Source organism: Ambystoma mexicanum, chromosome 6q, assembly GCF_040938575.1.
Source record: "Ambystoma mexicanum isolate Mex_15411 chromosome 6q, UKY_AmexF1_1, whole genome shotgun sequence".
Taxonomy (NCBI): domain Eukaryota; kingdom Metazoa; phylum Chordata; class Amphibia; order Caudata; family Ambystomatidae; genus Ambystoma; species Ambystoma mexicanum.
The window spans coordinates 376,805,983-376,830,108 of NC_090937.1; positions in this window are offsets into that span (position 1 = coordinate 376,805,983).

Sequence of the window (24,126 nt, forward strand, 5' to 3'; positions counted from 1 at the left end):
ATTCCCTATTGATCCCCTTTAGGTTAAACCAGAAGTGGGAAGCCCAGTAGTGCCTGTGCATATACAAGGTGCAAAACGAAATTGCCCCGGTACACTCCTTGTGCTCTGCAAAACGAATTTCCTGTTTGCATTTTCTTTCTCACATTGCAACTGTACTAAACATCCCAAAATCGATTTGCCATTATGCTCTGAAAAACAAATTTCCCCTTTGCATTTTCTGTCTCACATTGCTTCTGTGATACCAACGCAAAACAGATTTTTCCTTTCTGTTCTGACCATAATCCTAAAGCCCTGTGTGTTATTGTTAGGTGTAGAAAAACAAATTTCCAATTTCTTTCTATTCTTTCCCATTGCAGCTGTGCTAAATAATTCAAAACCGAATTTCCCATTGTGCTCTGCAAAACAAATTTTCCTATTACCTTTCTGTCTCTCATATTGTTTCTGGGAGTAATACTCAAAATCTGATTTTTCCATTGTGTTCCCACTCCCTGCCACTGCCTTCCATTCAAAAGAGTCAAGCCTAATTGATGTTTCGGGGTGAGGGCTGCTGGGAGAAAAGCATAACCCTATTTGAATTCACTGTGTGCCTTGCACTGTTCTACCTCTGTCCTGGTGGGTGGTTTAAAAGGAATTAATTGTGACAGCATATCTCTATGTTACTGCCTTTACAGAAGTCATTGTGTATTTGTGTTGTCACAACATTGGTGGCTGATGTAATCTAATTGTGATATTTGGCTTAATAAATTAATTAATTAATTAATATATTCTTAATACACAATGGCCTGGTTCCTAATACATAGTGGAACCTGGTGTTTGTTGGGTTTGTGTGCGAGACGTGTTGGAGGCCTTATCAAAAAGAAGCTGAAATCAACAAAAGCGATTAATTGTGCGCCACATTCCTTGGTGTGGGGGAGCTCCTTGACTTGGGTGTGACCATGTAATAAACGGCGACAATATCTATTTACAAACACTGATGGGTATTTTTAGGACATTTGATTTGGGTTATCACTCATATGCAGATGATACCTGGACCTACATGAGAGTGACCAAAACCTTAGAATCACTGCTAACAATGGTGCAATGCATCGAATAAGTGGGCCAACAGGTGATTACTAATAAGCTCCAGCTGAATCCCTCTAAAACTTAGCTGATTCTGATGGGGCCTAAGCATTTGTTGGTGGACCATTCCTGCTGTCCACCGCCTCCATGTTTCTTAGGAGTGCCCATGTCCATTTTATCCAAAGATGTTTGCCTAATATTTATCAACTGACTAAATGAACTCATGTTTCATCTCTGCACCAATTTGTGCACTGGCTTCTGATGAAACAGAGAATTGAGTTTAAGTTCCATATTTGTTTTTTAGGAGTCTAAATAATTTAGCCCCTGTAGACATCACCAAAAAGATGGATATCTATAAACCTAAGCACTAGCTGCGATCCCTGCTGGTGCTGCCACATTCCAGGTTTGTCTATATAGACGAAAAGGTGTTTCTCAACGAATGGTCCAGGATTGTGGAATTTGCTGCTGCTTCATATTGAAAGCCTGGCTTCTATCACACTATTTCAAAAAGCACTAAAGATTCACCTCTCTAAGTAATGACCAACTTTACAATGGCTACTAACGTGCACTATTTAGCTAGCTCTGTTCATATTAACTAAAGAACACCTGTGCTGAGATGCAGTTCAGTCTGTCAGCAGCACATTATAAGTACCAGTACGAAAATACAAATCTCCAGCTGAACTTTGATGCAGTATTTGGTCTTTCCATTCAGCACCATCTAAAGGTTTCCCAAAGAATCAGGAAGTGATTTGCTGAGGTACATCTCAGATTTCACAAATCCTGTACACATGTGAAAATATTTTCAGTGGCAGCAAACCAGGAAGTGCAACGGGTACTGCAGGAGATGGGCACTATTAGGTGTTGCATTCTGTGGGTCTCAGCGTGGTGTTGCAGGAATCTCTGCATTCTGTTGCCAACCATGTGGCAGATCCTGGAGAAGTGCATCAAAAAGTAATTTAACAAACGTTTTCAAATTTCTACCAACAAGGTTTGATTTGAATGGAGTTTGTTTACAGATTTTTCAGCTCTGTGTTGTACGCCTTGATCATGTACACTGCATTCATTGTCAGTAATAAAAGCAAAGAACATGTTGGCAGTAACGATAATAAAAAGTAAGAAACCTCAGAGCTGCTTGTGCAACTATGTCATAACTGCATTGTTCCAGTACAACAATGTCAGCAAGGCAAGAACGCTACTGTCATCCTTGAGAAAGAACAGCATATTTGGCACACACGCCCCTCCCACATCAGCTCCATATGACACAAATATGAGTTTTGGTTTGTATTTTTCGTTTGGCTATCATGTATCCTGTGGGCAGACAGCTCTTCTGCAGATGATGGATCCATGCGATGGCACCAGCATTGCATACTTTCCCATGCAGGAACTTGCACAGCGTTGGGTGTTCACTTATACTGAGCAGGATGTCCAGAGCTTTACAGATATTGATTGAGAAGCTGATTATGTCTTGGTTGGCTGACCTGGCATATGCACATTTCACAAAATATTAAAAAAATATATTTTAGTTAATTGTCACAGCGATTAAGGAGAAGGCAAAATTTTCCACAACCCACAATAGGGTATCAAATGTACTATGTACTGTGGTATGTTTATCTTCTTAAACGTAAAACATCAGTAATCGCAACATGTCCCCCGAAACCTCCTCAACATGATGTTGGAAGCATGGCTAATCTAACATTCACAGTCAGGGACATAAACACTAAGTGGTGATTAAAGCTCAGGAGATACTCAAAGTAGCTGCTCACAGCAAATTGCTAGGTACAGCTGTACAATATTAGAATGCAAAACAAGGATTACTTTATGGACTTCTCCATGCACCTCACATTTCTAATGAAATTGATTCTCCCACAGTTCCATAGTCTTGGGACAGACCCATATATGCTTGCAGGTCTGCCCACATGTCCTTGGGCCTAGAATGTGAGGGTAGTAAAGCTCATTAGTACCCAGCTCGCACGGCGCACAGGGAATCCAACGTGTTGATTGGCTCTTTTCTGAGCCATACCACACGGTATTCGCGTGTATGCCAGGCATGCCGGGTACTCTTTTCCCGGCGAGGGGCGTGGCAGCCACTCAGCCAATGAGGCTTGAAACGGGGCAATCCCCGCTCCAAGCCTTCCCATGGCTGGAGGCTGCCTTCGTCCCTTGCCGGGGACTCAGGTAAGACTTTTTTTTTTCCCTCCCTCCTCCCACCTCCAAGCCCTCCCCACCCCACTTACCTTCTATCCCTTGGTCTCCGGCGGAGGACGATGGAAGCCTCCAGGCATGTGGAGAGGCTTCCATCATCCCCCGCTGGAGCCGCGGTACTTTTTTCTTTTTTTTCCCTTCCCCCCTCCCAATCCCACTTACCTTCTTTTTTCTTCTTTTCTTGGGAGCAAACGCGCTGGAAACACTTTTGTTCCCAGCTCGTCCGCTCCCGATGGCGACCATGGAAAGGGAAAACAGACTACGTTTTCCCTTTCCCGGCGGCCTTTTTTTTCAATTTTTTTTTTCCTGTTTTGAAACGCGGCAGCATTTCTAAACAGAAGAAAATGCCAATAGTACCCCGTCTAACGGGCTGGGGTACTAATGGCAATAAGACCCTTGGTGGCAGGCCATACCACCCACGGTAATGCCCCGAGGGCTTTGTTAAGGCCCTCGCATGTAACTACGGCCCCAGGGGCATTACCTGGGGCGGTATTGGCCCGCCGCCTCGGGTCTTATTGCCACAATAATCCATTTACAATTCTTGTATAGGGGTCATGAGCATCATCCAATCATGCAACAGGGGCATTGTTTTCCTCATCCAATACACTGCTGACTACCCCGCTGCTGAACTACGGGTCTGAAGGTAAGGTGGAGGAAAAATCCTGCCACCTTACTGCCAAAAAACAGCCATTTTGGTGGAATTACCATTGGTGGTAATTCTGCTGAAATCCCCATCAAGTTCTTTGGCCTCCATAAAAGGTGACTAACACCGCCATGCCACCCCTTGTAATCCAGTGATAATTTCGCCAGACCAAGCAGCGGTAACAGTAAATCCATTTGGTGGTATCTCGGCAGATTTACTGCTGAGATACTACCAAACTCATAATGAGGCCTATAAAGTGGACTATAGGTACTCAGTTATTGGGAGTTATGTAGCTCATAGAGTGTCTTTGGGCATCTGTGATGTTTCACCCCAAGATAGGTAATTGCATTTAAGCACCATCGTAAAGCATCACGTGAGGGTGAATTTGATGAAGTGGGAGTTAACGGTATAATTTTGGATTTGTTCCAATGTATTGTGAGACCTGAAAATAGGTTTCTTAAATTCAGTCATCAATGGGGGTAGATTGGGTTCTCATAATATTTAAACAAGTCGTCAACAACTAGCAATGCCAGTGAAAAGTGCTAAAATAAATAAATAGCAATCTGCAAGTGGTGCCGACAAAGTGCAATGGTAAGGGCCTTACTAGCTAGCACCAAAAGTAACCTTTCAAGAACAAGCTCATCCAATATATTGATGACTGCAACAACAATAACTTTGGGATCAGTATACAATAAAGTATTCCGAAGCAGAATGCTCAGCCCAAAACCAAATAGTTCCAGCAGCATCCATAAATATCACCATTCAACTGAATAAAAAACCTTCTCCACATCCAGATAAAACACAATGATATTTTGTCCTGGTACCGGGGCCAACGGTGGGTCGAACAGTTGCCTCTTATTCACTTGGGTAAACCTGCACGGTACAAGCCAAGATTGGTCCAGGTGTACCAGGGTTGCGATTTTGGGGATTTGTATGATTTGGCTGCATCCAGGCCAGGGTATTGTTATCCACATTCAACATGGATTATGGATATGGACTGGTAAGAGGTAGAATCACCTGACAATATAACAGGCTTCAATAACACTACAACACTAGAAGTGAACACATTAAATGGGAAGTTTATATGATCACCAAGTGTTGGGCTATTATGTCAATATACTCTTTACAAGATTCTGCTGTTGACTAGTCAAAGCTAGAAGACCTGCAGCTAGAGAAAGCTATTACTGCATTCTTGATTTAGCTTAATGTAGGGGGTCATCTATCACTTGTGAAGTTTCCACCGCCAGTGGCTAGATCAAAATCTTATCCTAACAGTTCACTATATCATTCTTCGTGCTAGTTGATTGACCACTGTATATACCCTTACAATACCAATAAAACAGAAGATCAAGGTTCATTGGATCGATTACCCGGTCCGAAGTTCATTTTTTGACAGTAATTTCTTTGATGGGTGCTTTGACCGATTTCTTTATCTCCTGCAAAAACCCACCGAAAAAAATAGGTGTGTGTGGGAAAGGGTATATAAGGGGTCAGAGGTCGGGAATAGTGTTAAATTAATAGGGGATGGGGTGATTGGGGGAACCCCACAAAAATAAAAAAGAATCAATGGGTTTTTCCAGTAAAAAGGAATTGCGCCAAAAAAACATCAAAAAAATGACTGTCGATAAATGAACATAGAACCGGTTACCCAATAGTCCTTGTCAGTAGTAATTTCATTTATAGCAGTATATATATGCTCCTTACTTATCAAATACACGTGAGATGTGCCTGGCATTTCCCTCTCCCCATATTTCTTAGCTGATGTCCTCTGTATATGACTCGTTGTGCCATATAAAAGATCTCATTCTCTTTTTCCTTGCATAACACTATACCTTTCTCACTGATCTCCTTTTCCAGCTTGCTTATCTGGCAACATGTGTCTTCCAACTCACCAACTTGCGTATAAGAACAGTAGCCACCAACAAAGGTTTTAAATGCCTCCCAGAAAATAGCGATCTAGTGCCCTGACCGCGCATTAAAGGGACACTACTCTTAATGAAATTCTGGACACTTTATAGCATCAGGGGGAACTGCTTAAACATTGCAGCCCCGATTCATGGAATATTTGCCCAGTTCCAAGTGACTTTACACTGCCGACACAAACCCTGATTCATAGAACCGTGCAAAGTGTATTTTTGCAGTGCAAAGTCCGGGCAAAGTCAGTGCATAGTAATTTTTGCAGTACAAAATGACTTTGCCCGGACTTTACTTTGCAAAAATACACTTTGCATGGTTCCATGAATCGGGGTTTGCGTCAGCAGTGCAACGTTACTTTTCAGAAGGGCAAATTCACTTTGAACCGGGCAAATATTCCATGAATCGTGCCCTGCATCGGTTAATGTTAAAACTCTAAACCTCCACATCAGAGCTCTGGTCCATTGCACAGGCAGTGCCCACCTAGCTTGTACTAGGTGGGCACTGCTAGGTGGGATCCGATAGAATCATAGCCAGAATGGTACATTCTATAATTTAGGACATGCGGCTGAGTTATGAACTGTAGTATGACGTGTGAATTCCATCGTGCATAAACTCCAGACATCTGCCAGATCATGGAATTCTATCTGCTGCTTCTAGCTTTCTGTAGCTCTGATAACTTGTCTCGCAGTCCGCCCCTACAATAGTGAGTTGTTGGATCTAGAACAAAATTGAACCCTCCACTTACCCAATTCGTGGGAATCCCATCACATTTGTCCAGCTTTTCCCAACATCATCAAATTATGATGGATTAGCTATGTTCTTGGCATGTATAGTCATCAGGACAAAATTATATGAAGCTATCACACCGACCACACATATACCATAAGTGTCACCAAATATGTCTGTTGGTGCAACGTTATCCCTTCTGAATTAGGGTCAGGATCCCTCATATCCAGAGTAGGATGCAAAATAGCAGTTTGTTGGAATTGAAATAATATTATGCCTCCTATCGCAGTAATTGAATGTGTATTGGCCTACGCCAAGTTGTCTAAAATATCATGTGAATAGACTCCGCTGCAAGGTCTTGACCTTAACGAAAAGTAATGTAAGTCACCATCTTGGATTTAGTCACCATTCTAGGTTCTCTTGTAATGTGGAAGTCACCCTGAACATCAAAATGGAGGCTGAATGACATTCTGAGTGAGATTCTGGCCGTTGTGACCTCCGCACACACGAATAATTAATATGCCTGCAGGCCACTTGTCGGGGTCGCGAACTGAGACCTTGTCCTATTACTGACCTACGTGTAAATGAACAACTGTATCAGCGGAACTGATCAAAATGCATACATTATAGGATTGGCCTGGCAAGGAACCCTAGGCCTGATCCCAAGAATGGTTAACCCGCGAGGGGGTTGGCCAAGGGCTGGATAAAGGCTATAAAAGCCCAAGTATTCCGAATGTACGGTCTCTCTACTAATGCATCGAACCTTCGTTGAAGTTCGTTACGTTACTCTGAGAGCCGAATAGCTATCCGTTAGTCAATTGACTTTGGTAACTGTTGTAGCCTTTTAATAAAGCACTTGTATGTCCTTTGTAACCTGTGTTGGTGTGTTTCTTTTGGGCTTCCCAGCCTCATATCAATTTTTATGTTTTCACAAGTTGTCTCCCAATATTCTAGCAACCTGCATCTGCATAGAGCGTGCTAAGTGTGTCCTGTTGGCCATTGATGCTGACATGATGCCATTGTGCGTATGCCAATGTTTTCGGCACCTACTTGTGGTAATTGAACCCGGGCACATTCTGTGTTAGTAGTGTCAGTGCCAATTTACAGGATAGCCAGCGACGTCCGGCTTTTATAGCCATCAAGGCCATCACCTCATTTTCATAATATAATGCACAATTACACTTTCCGATTGCAGCAAGCATTGAAGTGACACTAATATCATCTCGTGAGCTCTCCAACATCCTGTCCTCTCCATCTCATGCTGCCCAGCCCTCAAATTGGCAGCGGAAAGAACACAACACTTCCCCCCTTCCCTGTCCCTTCTCTCTCTCCCAGCACTTGCACGTTCCAAATGCTCACAAGACCTAGTGGGACCGCCCCTTTCCTGTTCATCAGTTTATTCTATTTGCCTTTGTTTACATGGTGCCTCCACTTTGTCCTGTTGGCGCTTTGAAACACAATTTCTTGATGTATAAGCGCCTTACAAATGCACAATAAATATAATAAATAAATAAAACCCATAGCCAAAGAACATAACCTCAAATGATGTCCGAAGCCTGGCGCACCTCTTCACCCTATTATACAGTGCCTCCATAATTATCATGACTGTGACACTATTCTCAAGGCGGCTTCGTCCAAATGCTTTGAAGCATTCATTAGTAAACTACAAGAGGCATCAGGGGCTCGCCTCCCAGGTGCACTCATCCAGTCTATAGCCAAACTCGTAATTGCCATGCTGTGTCTTGCCACATTCTGCCCCACGTTACTCGTTATGCCTAATGTGTGCATTGTGTTACTTACTAGTCCTGCTCCAGGTCATTCGGAGAGCATAGGTTCTACCCACTGTGGCCCTCAATGCCACTGTTCCACCCCATGACACTTTCTGTGCCCAGGTCTGCTCCATTGAGGTTCTAAGTATTTTACTTCTGCCCCAATGTAATTCGCAGTGCATGACTTCAGCCCCAAGGTTACTCTGTGTGCCATAATTCTGCCCCACATGTCACTCTCAGTACACAAGTTCTGGACCACTCTCCAGTTCTGCTCCAGTCTGGAACCCTGAGCCCAAGTTCTGTTCCGAGGTCCCTCCTAGTGCCGAGTTCTGAAGCACGTGCTCTCACTGTCATGCTATCTGTCATGTGTACTGACGGTGAAAGCACCCAATGACAGAAGCAGTTGCCTCCTCTCTACAATAGGAGGAAACCGCCTCGTCGCTCATTATGGACGCGCAGCACTAGTTGTGTATTGGATATAGCTGAAGAAAATGGCAAGAAAAAATCGCATTGATTAGTTGCAAAAATAAACATGTGAATGGTATGCACATAACGTCTGCTGCGTGTAATTAGCAGGTTCTGTAGAGGACAACGGATTCTGACGCAAAGGAAGCCGTAAAATGTGTAGATTACGAAGACGCCATAGAATTACTCAATTGCAGTGGCCTTGGTAATAGCGCACCCAAACCCAGCAGATCACACATTTTAAATGGGCGCCTGGGCAGAGCCGTGCCTTTTCACAGCGAAAGGATACGAGGGCAGAGAGAAGATCACGTTGGATGGGATCAGCTATGCTGATTCTGGTGGGAATGCCCTTCTAGTGTTGTCAGGACATATATGGTCAATGAATGTTAATGTTAAAGGTATTTGTATCGCGCACTGTCACCAACGGAATTGGTCCCTGGGCGCTCAGACGGGTCTGTAAAGATGAGGTGGGCGGTGGTTAGTCCAGGGACGTCATTTCACCAAAATGCCAGAGGTAGTGGAAGTGACACATGACGCTTGACCTCTGATGACATCACAGGAAGTGATACCATTTCACTCCACCTTGAAGTGATATCACAGGAAGTGATGGAACACAACCTTCCTCCATTTGATAAAACAGGAAGTGGAATCACGTAGCATTGTTGCTAAGCACACTATGAAAAATGTGGTTACAATATCACTATAATGGGATATACATTGCATACAAGAATGGATTGCCATATGTATCACTAAAATCAGTGTGTATAGGCCCACATTACCAAATTACTGTGAACGCAAGCAGACGTCCATCGCCAAATGATAATGATGTGCTATTATATAGCACTTACGCTTAAGCGCTTCATATAGACCAAATATACATACAATATCACCCAACCTGTGTTGGTACTCATTTATCGACCTCAGAATGATGAAAGGTTGAGTTGAGGTGTTTAAGAACAGACTAAATCAGAGACTCGCCCCTAAATTGTGTCTTAAATAAAGCTTTAACGAGTCTAGCAATTATTGTATGGAATTCTAGAAAGACAAATGATGTGGTATTCCCATTCTTTCTTATTTAGCGTCACTGCTGAAATTGTTAGACTAGTGGAACCCCTGTTCTTTTTTAAAACAAAATGTTTTTAATGAGGCCTGAACAAGAAAGCCAGCAAAGAGCCACATGGCGCTGGCCACAGGCCAAGATTAGCATTAAAAATATATATATTTTTTTAAAGTTCGTTTTTTTAGTTTGTTTTTTAGGGGTAGCAAGTGAGACTACAGGTGTAGCAAGGGAGACTGCATGGGTCGCAGTTGCGACCCCTGGCATCCCCTAAATGATGTCCCTGGGTTAGTCGGGTGGAGAGGGAGTAGAAAAGTGAGAGGGTGGTGTCTTGTTGGCGGCTTCAGTTCGGTTGTCACCGTGCGCTGAGCTTGTGTGTGAATATCGGATCGATGTGAGACCTCGTGTGCTGTTTTTGTGGCTTATGTGTTGATTGTTGGTGCAATGTGGTGAAGTACATGCAGTTTGCAGGACGAGAGGATGGTTGTGTGGATTTTTGAGTGGGATAAGTATGCAGAAGTTTGAGCTATTGGGTTAGTGGGTTATTTAAAAACCCTGGCTCCTTTCCAATCTATTCCTTGTTGGTGATCCTTTCTTGCCTGTGTTTACTTTGCAGGCCAAGATATTATTGACATATCATCCTTCCCCTTCCATCCTGATCCCTCCCTGCTCGTTCTGCGTTATGATTCTAGCTTTCTATCTTTCAATTGCCTGTGTTTACTTTGTAGGCCAAGATATTATTGATTTTTGGGTGAGATAAGTGTTCATAGGTTTGAGCTATTGGGTTACTGGGTTAATAACAGAAAAGCAATGAATAATGCACCTATAACATTTTTTTTTATTTTGGGGGACTCCCCCCTAAGCCTCCTGTTTCCCTTTGTTTGAAAGCCCAACCCCCTCTGCCAGGTGTTCCATTGGCATGGTGATGGCAGCGGGTGAGCCCTGGAGCAGGGGCGTGTGTGGCTCACATATGTTGACTTAGAAGTTAGAATATCTTGCTACCAAAATGTAAACTTATTTGATAACATTGCGCTTCCATTAATCATATGTTCACACTTTACAAATTTCCATTTTTTAATAAAATGATATATTGCAGAGATTTAAATAAGCACTCAGAAAACATTGAACATTTGGCAATGCGCCATTTTGGGGAAACTGATTTAGGGAACATGTGCTAAATGAAAAATTAATTCGATTTACTTAATATATTCCCTGCAGCACATACTTCTTTTGGTGAACATATTTATCAAAGTCAGAGAGATTTAGAATGAGTGTGTTTATGTTAATTAAATTAGAAATGATTGCAAAATTTCACGGGACAGTAGCTGCATTTGTTTTACGTTCAGTAGAACGTTGACTGAAAATGTAATCTGCAATTGTTGCAAAGTAGTCAGCGTTACCAATAGCAAATCAGTGCCATGCGGCCGCTCATCGTGTCCTTTACATCGCGACATGCTATTCAGTAGCACATACACATCCTATATGAATAATTCTCTAAGAATGTTGGTGGAATGGAACCATAGCATTTCACAATGAGGCCCCGCCGCTCTTCATCGAAGAATCTCTGGAAACAAAAAGAAAAACAGCACTATGGGGCTCATTACGAGTATGGCACTGTGGGGAAAAAAGTGGTGGTAACGGAATTACCGCCCCTTTCCTCACACTGCCATACTATGAGTTTGGCCCTGGAATGGGTGGTTGCTGGAGGTAAATCCTCCCACTTTCCCCCGGAAAACTGTCAAAATCTGTGGAATTACCGGTAATTCCAACGAAATCCCTAAGGGAGTCATATCTACTCCAAATGAATGGGGACTATCACCGCCACCACCACTTGTAATCCGGTAGTAATTCCACCAGAGCAAGTGGTGCTAACAGTAATTCTGTTGGTCAATATTCCAGCGGATTTAATGCCGGAATACCGCCCAACTCCTAACAAGGCCCTATGGCTGCAATGGAAGAACAGAGAACACAGTCATTTGGAGCTGCCATCTGCAGCCTCAGGCTGTCTGAAGGAGTGTGTCTGGTCCATGGGTACAATCATTTTAATGTTAGGGTGAGTTTTCTTAAAAACGAAATGATGACCAATCTCAGTGTGCGTTATGTACTTAGTTATTCAGGATTTTTTTTTTATCACGGCTCATCTGTCAGAAAGCCTTTTTGTTAATCCCTAACAGAATACAATGCTGGCATATATGAGAGCTAGAATCTTTCTTTTTAACAGTGATAGAAATGTCAATATGGGCCTCAGGCGGTCCGGAAATAACGGTGGCAGTAAACCCACCGCCACCGTTGTTTCCGGACTGCCTGATCCCGACTCCTGCAGGCGGGAGGTGATGTTCCCGCCAGGTCTGACCTGGCGGGTTTAACACCGCCCGCCTGCAGGCGGCCGAGGAAACACCGGCAGCATTACGAGATGTAATTACGAGATTATGAGAGATGGGTTGTAATGCACAGGAATCCACAACACATTACCACATTGCTTAAAAAGCTTAAAAAAAAGAGACAAGTGACAGCACATAGAACACACTGCTAAGAAACTATGGGCCTCATTATAACTCAGGCAGTCCGGAAATAACGGTGGCGGTAAACCCGCCGCCACCGTTGTTTCCAGACCGCCTGATCCCGACTCCTGCAGGCGGACGAGGAAACACCGGCAGCATTACGAGATGCTGCGGGTGTTTCCATGATCCCCATTCCCATCGAGTCCCAGAGGACTCGATGGGAATGTGGATTAACGCCATTCTGCCTCCGTGATTCCCGGAAAACCAGGGTTGTAATGCCCCAGTAATTCCAAGAATCACGGAGGCGGAATGGTAAGACGAGTCCGGCGGTAACCAGGAGGTTTTACCGCTGCGGTTACCGCCGGACTCGTAATGAGGCCCTATATCTTCATATCCCAAATGTTGTGCAGTTTGATAAAGGGAAGACCAAGTATGTCGCTGAGTTAAAAGATTATTCATATAAAGTAGAATAAGCAGATGATAAGATGAGGATCTGGCATTCAATTAGGAACAATTAAGTTCATAATACTGGGGGATAAAACCATGTATACTCAACAGGGAAGACAGGTAACCAAACATGTCAAGTGTGCAGATCATTAACATATGGACACATTATTCATACATGTCTCAGTGGTATTTCTTTCTCTAAACACTTTGGTCCTTGGCAGGTGAACTAGATCTTCTTCAGATTCTGTTTCTTTGCTAGAGTGAGAGCTTTATGGCGTCATAGGTTAGAAACTTTCTAAGAAATTGGGTGGAAGGGCAATGAAAGGAAGGAAGGGATTTTAGGAATACTGAATGTAGCAACCAACCGCATCTTTGACAGAACCTCTCCCCAGAAGCCCTACAAGTGATGGCAACCCCAAAACATAAGTGCAACAGAGTGGGGGCACTTTGAACATCCATATCATTAACTCAAATCTAGTAGCTTATATTTAAACATCTAAGCCAGTGGCCAGAACATGTAGTACAGCATTCTCCATATGATTCTCAAATAAGTGAAACAGAGGTTCTTGTCCACCTTCATGGTAATAATCTTAGAACACGCTTTAGATCAGCGTACCCAGTCAATCAATAGTTTGATATCGTTCTACTAGTCTTCTTTATAAGTGTAAGGGGCCAAGTGGAGTGCAAGTGGTCCTTTGTGGTGAGACTCTGATCGAATTTCGTGCTTCCTGGAGTCTGTTCTTTGTTTTCATCGGCAAGGAGGAGCTACTGTGTGTGGACTTCTATCAACAGCATTTAAGCCCCATTTGAGCACAGAGCGCGTGTGGGTCCAAGTGGTTCTTTGTGGTCACTTGTGGGAAGGAGTGGGGAGGACCCCTTCCTGGCCTACTCACTCGGGGAGTCTGTGACCTGTGGAGATATCGCCACTCGCACCTCCAGCATGGTAAGCTCCTTTTCCATACCGCCCCCGGCCTGTGTACTGCAGCGCACGGGAGACTGTGGGGGATTGATTCCTCTTTGATCCCACTAACGCTGCAGTGAACACAGCTGGTGAGGGGGGGCTTCTCAAAGTGAGCGCAGGTCGGCGTAAATTCAATTTTGCTACAAATAATCCATGCCGTGCACATAAGTTTATCATTTAAACATGACCCCTTATTGGTCAATGCGTCCATTAAGACGTGTGTTTAGTGCTCACTCAATATAGTGACTGTCATATATAATATACTTCTGGTTCCAATCTTGGGCCATCTCACAACAGTGACCATGCCTCCAAAAGCATGTGGTGAAAAAATTAGCTACAACCTGAGAAAGCGTAACCCCAAAAAACAAACGAGCATGAAAACTAGTAAAGTGAAGGAGGGGGAAACGCCAACGATGATCCCTAATGACAGCGGTACAATCCCTGCTCTATTTAAAAAAAACTTTACCAATACATAATAACAAGACCATGATAAGAGGCAATGGGAGCCAACCTATGGACATTACAAATTACAATGACATTGACAATAATTCATTATTAGACCTCTGCTTATCTATACAGAGATCGATGGCACCGCCCCCTAGCCATGCAATGTCAAGTAATAACACCATGGGAATGCCCCAGAAGGCGGTAGCTATTACTGTAGAAGCGCAGGTGCTCCAGCAGGCTAATAGCCCACCTATTGCTTTTGCTACCGGCCGCTTGTCTGAATCCCCAACCTGCAGATCGACACAGAGGACGTGGGTCATCTGGCAGAAAATTCAACAAACCATCTATCTCAGTCTAATGCTGCTGCAATAGCTGACCTTCAGGCATCCATATCCTCCTTACAGTTTGCATCAAATATACTTCTTAAACTATGTGGGAGAATCCATGTGAACACAGTACTTCATTTTAATTTACCAGACCCGGGTATGGTGTGTGAAATTGAGAACCCTAACACCAAACCCCTAGAGAATGAACAGGTAACCCCAGAAGTCCCAGTGAACATCGAGGTACCTGTGGTGCCTACTGAAGAACAAAGAATATATATCACTAAGAAACAGCGAAGGATGGCTAAAAGAGCAGCATTGAAGGACATGCCGGTTGAGGTTGCTTCACTGCTTCCCAACACCGCTACCGTACAGCAAAACTCCAGAAATTCAAGGAAAAGGGCTCTCAAATCTAAGAAACTGCAAAGAAAAGGTCCAGGGATGCTAACAAGCTGGATCTTGCCAGAAAAATCTAACAAAATATTGGTTGTCAGTCCTGTCCTCTGTCCTCTCCCAAGACTCTATCACTAAAGATAACACATTTTCTACTCCTCAAAGGAATACCCCAAGAAGTAGACAAGAGAGTACTGACTCTGAAATTGAAAGCCATGCTGAGCCCGGGGATAAAAACAGAGAGGAAAATAAGATCTGCATAGTGAAGAACCTCAATTAGAAAACCAGAGGCATGTGGCTGGCGAGGGGGTCTGTGCTCACCAGACTGCACCTTATACCACAACTAAGAGTAATTCTCTCTGAGGATTTTATATTTGTAGAACCCCTTCATTCCTCTAATCCTAATGTGATGGCACTACACTGCAAGGTTTTGGATTCAGCGCAACTCATTCGGAAACATAAGAGCAGCCTAGGCCAGGTGGGACTGGGGGTGGATGTCAACCCCGAGGACGATGATCCGATGATAACAGTGAAGTCCAAAGCCATGAAGGATAATAAAAACGTTAAGCCGTCAATAACAACAGGGAAACAGGTACAGATGAGTGATATACAGAATACCCTAAAGAGGCTAGCAGAACCTTTACCTTTGGTTATGAACAAGCCCTGAGCCAGCTCTTTGCTGGTTTGGAATACTCGGGATTTCAAGCATTTTATTGTGAAGAAGGGCTCACTACCACTCATTATGAAACATTCGTTCTTTATGCTACAAGAAACTTGGCTACTCTCCCCAGTTGTAATTGATGGTTACATGATGTATCATACCCCTGCAAAAAAGGGACAGTTTGGAAGACCTCATGGCGGATTAATGATTGGAATGGAAAAGTTAATAGTATCCAGAGTAATTTCAACTGAATATGAAGATAATATCAATGCAGTGGAGGTGGTCATGTCAATGAATGATAATTGGGTAAAAATGTTACTGGTCAATCTATATAATCACAAGAGAACGGCAGGTAAAGAACACATTCAAGATGCTTTGCATGACTTGTTGAGTATCTGGAAGAGTGAAACGAAAAGCAGTTTTTTTAATACTTGCTGGTGACTTTAACTGCCAAATTAAAGGGAGAAGGGGCACTACCAATAATACGTCATTACATCCGCTGTCGCTCATGGAACATATCTGTAATGATGTGGAGGGGGAGCGATGGTTGTGCTTCTAAAAAAGTTGGGACCTTGAAATTATTAACGGGCGAACACTTAGTGATCGCCCGGGGAAACATACTTGGAGGGCTGGAGGAGCGCATCGCACACTTGATTATATCTTTACAAGCGGCGAGGTGGCATACATGGTTAAAGATATGAACGTTTTAGATAATAACTGGAGTGATAACGAAGCATTGAGTATGACCTCTGTAAATATTACTTACTCCTCCCAGACCATTCTGACTGGTAATATCTTAATTAACCAATCGGCCACATGCTTAGTGTGGTCCGAAACGAACATCATAAGAGCAAGCCAGGATATTAAAGTCTAGGACATAAAGTACTTTAATCTGTTTAATTCCATATCATTTAATGACAGGGAAAAATGGATTTGTACTTTTACAGGAAAATATGCTACAAAAATTGTTTGCTTACTATCAGAGAACCTGCCCTTATTCCGATCTATGATAAAGTAATACGTGATGCCAAATGTATGCTTAGAAGTGAAATACACAAAATTAGGACCACTACCAGGTCCGTGATTGCAGCACATAGTAAGATAAGAGAATTCAAGAACCAATATCGATCCTGGTCCAAACAGAGGAAAAGAACTAAAAAAACATGAAATGTTGGCAAAAATCTGTTAAGGTTATATGTTCCAGAAACACTCAGAATATTTGGGCTCTGCTGGGGGAGGTGAGGGAGAGCTGGGTAACTCCATAAATCTACCCCATACATGCTGAGTAATGGGTGGGGTTCCTTGGGAGGCATAATGGAAAAGAGGTGGAGATGGTTGAATTGTCACCTGCAGTTAAATATGTCCCCCCCCTTCTCCGTGAGCCTGGAAGAACTTTCAGACAAAATTAGCAAACTTAAAGCATCCCGTGCTCTGGGACCTAATGGCCTTTCGAATATATTGTCATGAAAAACAACCCTATTTTCTGGGTGAATTTATTACAAATTCTGATTGAAAAGGTCCTAATAGAGCGGAGAATCCCTGAGACTTGGCAGACTGCAATATTAGTGCCCGTATTTAAAAAGGGGACTAGATCGGACCCAGGAAATTATAGACTACTGTCTATTCTTGATTGTTCCGGTAAGATGTTTGCCTCTTTTTTACTGTAGAAATTGCAATCCTGGGCAGATGGAATTGTGGTGTTGGATCGTTTTCAGTGTGGATTTAGAGTCGGATATTCCACATCTCATAATTGACTTGTCATGAATAGCCTGAGAGATAAAGCACTACAACCTAATAACCCGCCCTTGTACGCATTATATGTTGACTTTAAGGCGGCCTTTGATGTTGTCAATAGGGAGAAATTGTGGTTGAAGCTGAAGGGAATGGCGTGCCCAGATGGGTTGCTCCATTACTTGCAGTTTCTACATTGCAATACCTCAGTGCAGCTTACCGACTGGACAGGGGAGGAACAATCACTAGGCACATAAAGCAACACGGGGGGGTTAAGCAGGGATGTGATACTGCACCAACATTGTATAATCTGTTTGTATCTGACATCCCTGAATTTATTCGGGCTAGTCACAATTGTCCTCCCAAATTGGGCACCCAGCATTGTTTGCTAAAGGCATACGCGGACAATCTGGTCATTTTTGACCACACATTTAGTGGATTATTACGATCAGCTGAGCGACTGTGGGAATATGCAGAATTGAATGATCTAGTAATAAATCACGATAAAACTGAACTTATCCTATATGCTCACGGGAAAATCAGTCGCCCCTGTATGAGTGTAAGGAGTCACGAAATACAATACACCCACTCATATAGATATTTAGGTGTTGAATTTGACTTTAAGAGAAATTTTGATACCTGCATGCATATCCATAAAATAAAAGCTGCCCAATTAACTGCTTTAATCTGCCAATTATCTTGGAATTAGAGCTGCTATTCTTTCTGGGGAGCATGCCAATTATACATTCAATGTTTGGTGCCCATGGTAACATATGGATTAGAGGCTCTGGTTAATACTAATCTGGACTGGCTTCAGATAACAGAGGACAAGGTCTGGCAGAAGCTTTTACCGCAAGGGATACCGATGGCTATCCTTAGACTGGAATTTGGTCTGTTCTCATTGAAATCCATGGTGTTGAAGAAGAGGGTGAAACTCTATATTAAAATGCACAAGAACCCCAACAAATCCTTTGCTGGCAACTATTAGAGAGGATATTTGTGGGGAAAAACATTCTAAGATTACTGTAGAAATTACTACAATATTTAAGGCAATAGGTTAGACGCCCAAGTTGGGTAAAGACTTTAACCACCTGAAATATCAGCTGGGACAGCACCTGAAGTTGTGGGATTGGCAAAAACAACTATGAGCATCTGGAGGGTCTGAGCAGTTACAGATTCATTTCTCAAGGGTACTTACATTTGTTTCCTTCAGAAAACCTAAGGCTCTTTCTATTGCTATTACGCATCGACCATCTCCCAGCCAGTTGTGGGATGTATTGACCCATGCTACTATCTATATCGCGAGAAACAGCAAAATGATGGCAATACCCTTTGTGTGCGCCAAAAACCTTTAAAACCGTGTTTCAACATACAAGAAGATGGCTGCACAATTTGCCGCCCATGGGGCATGTGTGGTGGAACAGAGCACATGATTCAGAAAAAGTGCAGTGGACTCCATGATAAGTAAACATGGAGTACAGAGGGAGAAACAGCACTTTGCAAATGAAACTCCAAAAACGTGCCTGTAAATGACATTTACTTTGCTGCTGAAACTCCAAAATGCCTGCACAAAACGCTGTCCAGCACTCAAAATCTTGCTTGGCGCTAAAATTCATTTAAACTAATGAAGCACTGTGAATTAAAAAGTCCTAAAATGTTAAGAGCAAAAAAAATTCTCAGCAAAACTGGATTGCCTGTGAATGACAGTTCCTGTCAAAAATCTGTGTGCAGCCACCCTGGGCTACCTGAGTGACAGCTCTTGTCAAATGGGCTCTCCTGATTAAATTTTAAAGTTGCCTAAAACTAAAGATTTGCCGGATTAGCAAATATAGAAGGATTGCTGCTGAAAGGAACACGGATATCAGCTGTTTTTGATCCCACGGGTTTAAATTTAAGAATGTAATTTATCCATGTCATCTGATGCCACAAATTTGTTTTGGGAGGTCTGGTCCTGCCAGAGTTGAAAAACAGGTTTTAACCCAAGGGGAGGGCATTCCTATCAGCAGAAACTCACTGACACATGATAATTGTGGGTTATGACAGACTTTTGTCTGCAGCCCTGGACTGAACAATGGCAGATCCTTCATGCCAGGAAATGGACGTGTGCAAGGGTCATAAACTTGGCCTGCAGAAGGAAATAAAAAAAAGGTGGTGGCTACTCCTTGTTTTAGAGACAGACAAAAGGATGTCCATTTGCTGCTAAGAATATAATGAACATTTCTTTAGAGACTTATAACTTACTATCAGAAATGGTGAAAAATATAAAAAGGACAGATTTGTTAGTCTGAATTGTGGCTTTACACTTAAAGACGTAGTGGAATTGTGTAACATTTTTCGGAACAGGATACAATATATGTGTGGGTTTATGTGAACGGTGTTTATGCTAGAATTGTTGAACTTTGCACACACATGGCTAGGGTAAACATGCATATTTGTGGAAATTTGGAGTAAAATTGGAAAATGTGTTCATGGCGAAATGGACAAAATGCAGCAAAAAGGCGAAACAAGGTCTCACAGCTGCAGGATTTTGAGGAACAGATACTCCATTATATATGTAATCCTTGTGTGTGATTTTCATAGAGGTTACAAATGTATAAATATGTATTTAGGACAAAATTCAATCTTGATACTAGTGGCTAGGGGAGGTTTCTAAGGATTGCAAAAACCAATCCATAAATTTAACATCATCTGTATTTGAGCCAATCACCTGAATGCAAGGCGGAGATGAGGCTCTGATCGAATCCCAGTTCACAGGGACAGGTTTAGTTAAGCCGGCCCATACACCCATTTTTGTGATGTAATTTGAAAGGATAAATAGAGACAGCGGACAACACATAGACAAACACTCTCTCTTCTGATTCCAGCAAAGCACTTTGTTCCAGCATTCAACATCCTGCCTTTAAGATCCTTCCAGATGCCAAGGACCAGGGCAAGCAGTAGCTGAACTATTTTCAGCTAAGCCACAATCCTCAACTTATCCTTACAACTCAGTGAAGCGCTGTGGTGTGGGGAAGCATCCTGAAACTATCTGGCTTGCTACCATAAGGCTTGCCTGATGAACTCACAATCCCACTGATCTGAAATATCCAGAAACAAGAAGGGCAGATCCTGTGCAGTTCCTGTGACCAGCCTAGCTGATCCTAGCTGATCCTGTCCTGTGCCTGATGTGCTGTCCTTCCTTGATAGACCCGATCCATTGACCAGAATCTTGACGGGCCAAAAATCTTAAATCCCAGTGGATTGTGAGTATTAATAGGACACTAGAGAACTATTGCATACCTTGCATTATCTTGTCCTGCCTATATCTCTGAACTATCCTGACTTTCATAACCAGTAACAGTGTAACAGTGTTAAAATCTTAGTGCTATCTTATTCTGTCTATTTGCCAAAGCATCATTTTCTTAGTAACTTTTACTCTCATCCAGAAATCCCATTTCGAGTGTGTGGACTGATTCCACCGGGGAAGGTGCTAGGGATCTGTTACTGAAGTCATGAATCGATCTGAGAGCTTACTATGTCCCAACTTGGTTGTCTAGCCTGCATGCTCTAGTCTTGAGTAAAAGCATAACCCATATTTTCTGAATTCAAAATGAAGTTCTTGTCCAAAACTTGTGTCTTTAATTGCGAAAAACACCTCTCACTAAAACTTCCATAACTCCCTCAGGTTTTATGATAGAAACGAAATGTCACTTCCTACTGATACCTAACATCCTTAGCTATCTCCACAACCCAAAAATCGCATAGTAAGAGTTTGCCGCGATTTTTCATTTAGCAAAAGTTTTACAGGTGTGCATTACCTTTAAATTATTTCCCACATTATCTTTGAGATTTCAAATGTTTTCTTTTGATTAAATCATTGCTTGTGATTGATTGCATCTGTTCAAAGCGGCTCCCGTAGAATTTTATAATAATTTAAGCATTTTTGACCACATTTAGAGTTTTTGCTCAGCCAATTTCAAAGCCATACTGACAGGTGAAAAGTCAAATTCGTTGTTCTCTTTTGTTTAAGGGGGAAGGTGGGAGTGATATTCTGTTGATCTATATTATTCCTGAGTGCCTGCTCTCTCCTCACATCTATTGAAAGGTGTTTCAAGGGGAACCTCTAACCAGACTGCTATCTGTTCCAAACCAACCCAAAAGTCTTCTTTTCTGTGCTACATTCTTTTGTGTTAATTACCTGATTCCCAGTGCATTAAATATATTATTCCGTGTTCTATCACCCCATTGGTGATTGTTTTTACCTATTAAAATATATTGTAATTTTAAATTCTAACTAAATAAACAAATAATTACCCTTGAAAACTAGCCTGATTCCTGGTTCAGTGTAACTTGGGGGGTATTTTGAGAAGACCGTGATATGAGTGGTATATCGTTCAGAATATTGAACTTATAGATAAAAATAAATAAGGTTTTCACTTGCACAATACATGCTGGGCGAGACTTGGGTGTGTGCCTGATTGAAATCACTTACAAGTGTTAATGTTGATAGGCCCCGAGCAAGCAATGCCCAAAACTGAACAGTTCTGCCGGATCTGTGCAAACAGTGCTACACCAGAAACTGCTAGACATATTCTTATGTTATGCCCAATACTGGGCTCAATATATATTAAGCACTACGGCAGATATGTTCATAATTTGGACCACATTAAGGAAGGTGAGTTTTGGTATGCGTGGATTAACACCTGGAGTGCTAGTCTTCACCTGCCACTATATAGAGTGTGGACTATGGCCAACAAATGATTGAGTAACAGTAACCCAATTGTGCAACAGTGCTCTTGAAGTAGTGTCTCCAATGAGAAATGATTCTTTTCTTTACTTTAAGAGTTGAGTTTCGTTCACTTTGTCCAGTTAAGTAGCAACCGATGTTAAGAAGAATTGATTATATGGACTGTACATGTTTCCTTTTTATATGATTGGTGGATACTCATTTATTTACCTTTTCCTTTTTAGAGGTGGTGATCTATTCATACGGAATAAGAAATATGTCCTTTTTATATGTGTTTATTTGGATGTTTATGTTTTAAGATGAATATGAAATGTATTAATTAATGAATAATCAATTGTATGAATTTGTTGATTTATGTGTAAAGTTTTTGTTTATAAAACTATATCACATTAAATTAAATAAATAAATACATGTCTGATGACTGGGGGTTGGCTTGGATGTGAACAGCCATTCATAAAGTGAAAAGACAAAAAGGGGTGGCTGGTTTTACTAGCATATGCACGTCATTTACTTCCATTAGTAATACCCTAAATAGGTGGCCAAATACCTGCAAAGTAGTTTTGTATTATTTCTTTTTAATTCAGTGTTGCCCTATACTGAGACCTCTTCACTCAAAATGTAATTCTTTACAATGTCGAGCACTGCATGCTCATATTGCACAAGTACATGAGACACTGCTAAAAGAGTCGTAAAAAATGTAAGCCGCTAGCAAGATATTAAGGGCCCGATTCATTGAATTTTCTGCACGGTTCAAAGTGACTTTGCACTGCTGACACAAAAGTGACTTTGCACTGCTGATACAAACCCTGCAAAGTGTATTTTGCAGTGCAAATTCAGTGCAAAGCCATTTTGTACTGCAGAAATGACTTTGCACTGACTTTGCACTGTACAAATACACTTTTCACATTTCCAGGAATCCGGGTTTGTGTCGGCAGTGCAAAGTCAAATTTCAGCATTGCAAAGTCACTTTGTACTGTGCAAAAAATGTAATGAATCGGGTCCTAAGTTTAAAAGGGCCCTTTAACTGACTTTCAATATTGATCTATCCCAGACGAGGAACTAAGTACATGAACCCAAGCATGAAGAGAACAGGATGAGAAAGTTCAGTGGTACTTTCTTAGGTATCCCGGAACCCAAAAGCACACTTTGTGACATCTTTATGATGCACAGAAAATGGTATCCCTATTTTGCTCTGTCCTCCAGTAAGAAGGATTTAAGGAAGCTGTCTATAGAATTTGCAAATGTTTTTTTTTGTTTACAGGGAATAAATACCATAGTATAGTTTGTGCTATTTAGTGATCTTTGGCTAAAATCAAATCTAGGTGTGCTTTTTCAAACTTGCTGCAACTTCCATGTTGTGCTGTTTAGTGCTCTTTGGCTAAAATCAAATCTGGGTGTGCTTTTTAACCACCCTTTGCCCTCGGCTGCTAGGCCGCCTGGCGAGCCATCTCGTGCCTGTGCAATATCACCTTCTCTCCCTTTACTCCCTTCTCTACCATCACTATGTCTCTCTCCATCCCTCCCATGTACTCTAATTGCTATTCTATCACCTATCCTTCCTCGCACACAAATTCTGGGAGAAAAAAGTGCAAGAAAGATAACATTTCTTCTAACCCTGGCTTACGTTTTGCAGACAATTATGTCAGCACTACTTCCAGCAGAATTGGCAAAGAGATCCTCTTTTCTGTCCCTTCCCCAGAACTTTGAGCTCCACACTTTAGCTCTACTCTCTCCCCTTGCTCCTCCTCACCCATTAATGGTACCAGATGGGAAGTTGTCTTGGCTGGCTTCACATCCTCAAGTTGCATCAATAATGTTTATCACAATGGCACTGTCATGGGTCAAGGTCCTCAACTGAATCTTCTCCTCTTTGACCAGCGCCTGCCGTCTCTCATCAACTTCCGTCCCACTTCTGTTTCCCCTCTTTCCTCTCTCTCAGCACCCCCTTCACCACCACTGATGGGCGTTCCACCCCATTGTGCCCCTCCTCAGAAAACTTTTAAAGGCGGTGATCAGATTCACTTAGTCACACTTAATGCTCACTTTGCTATCAAACATTCTTCTGGCATCTGCCTACTCCTTGAAAATTTTGATCGCA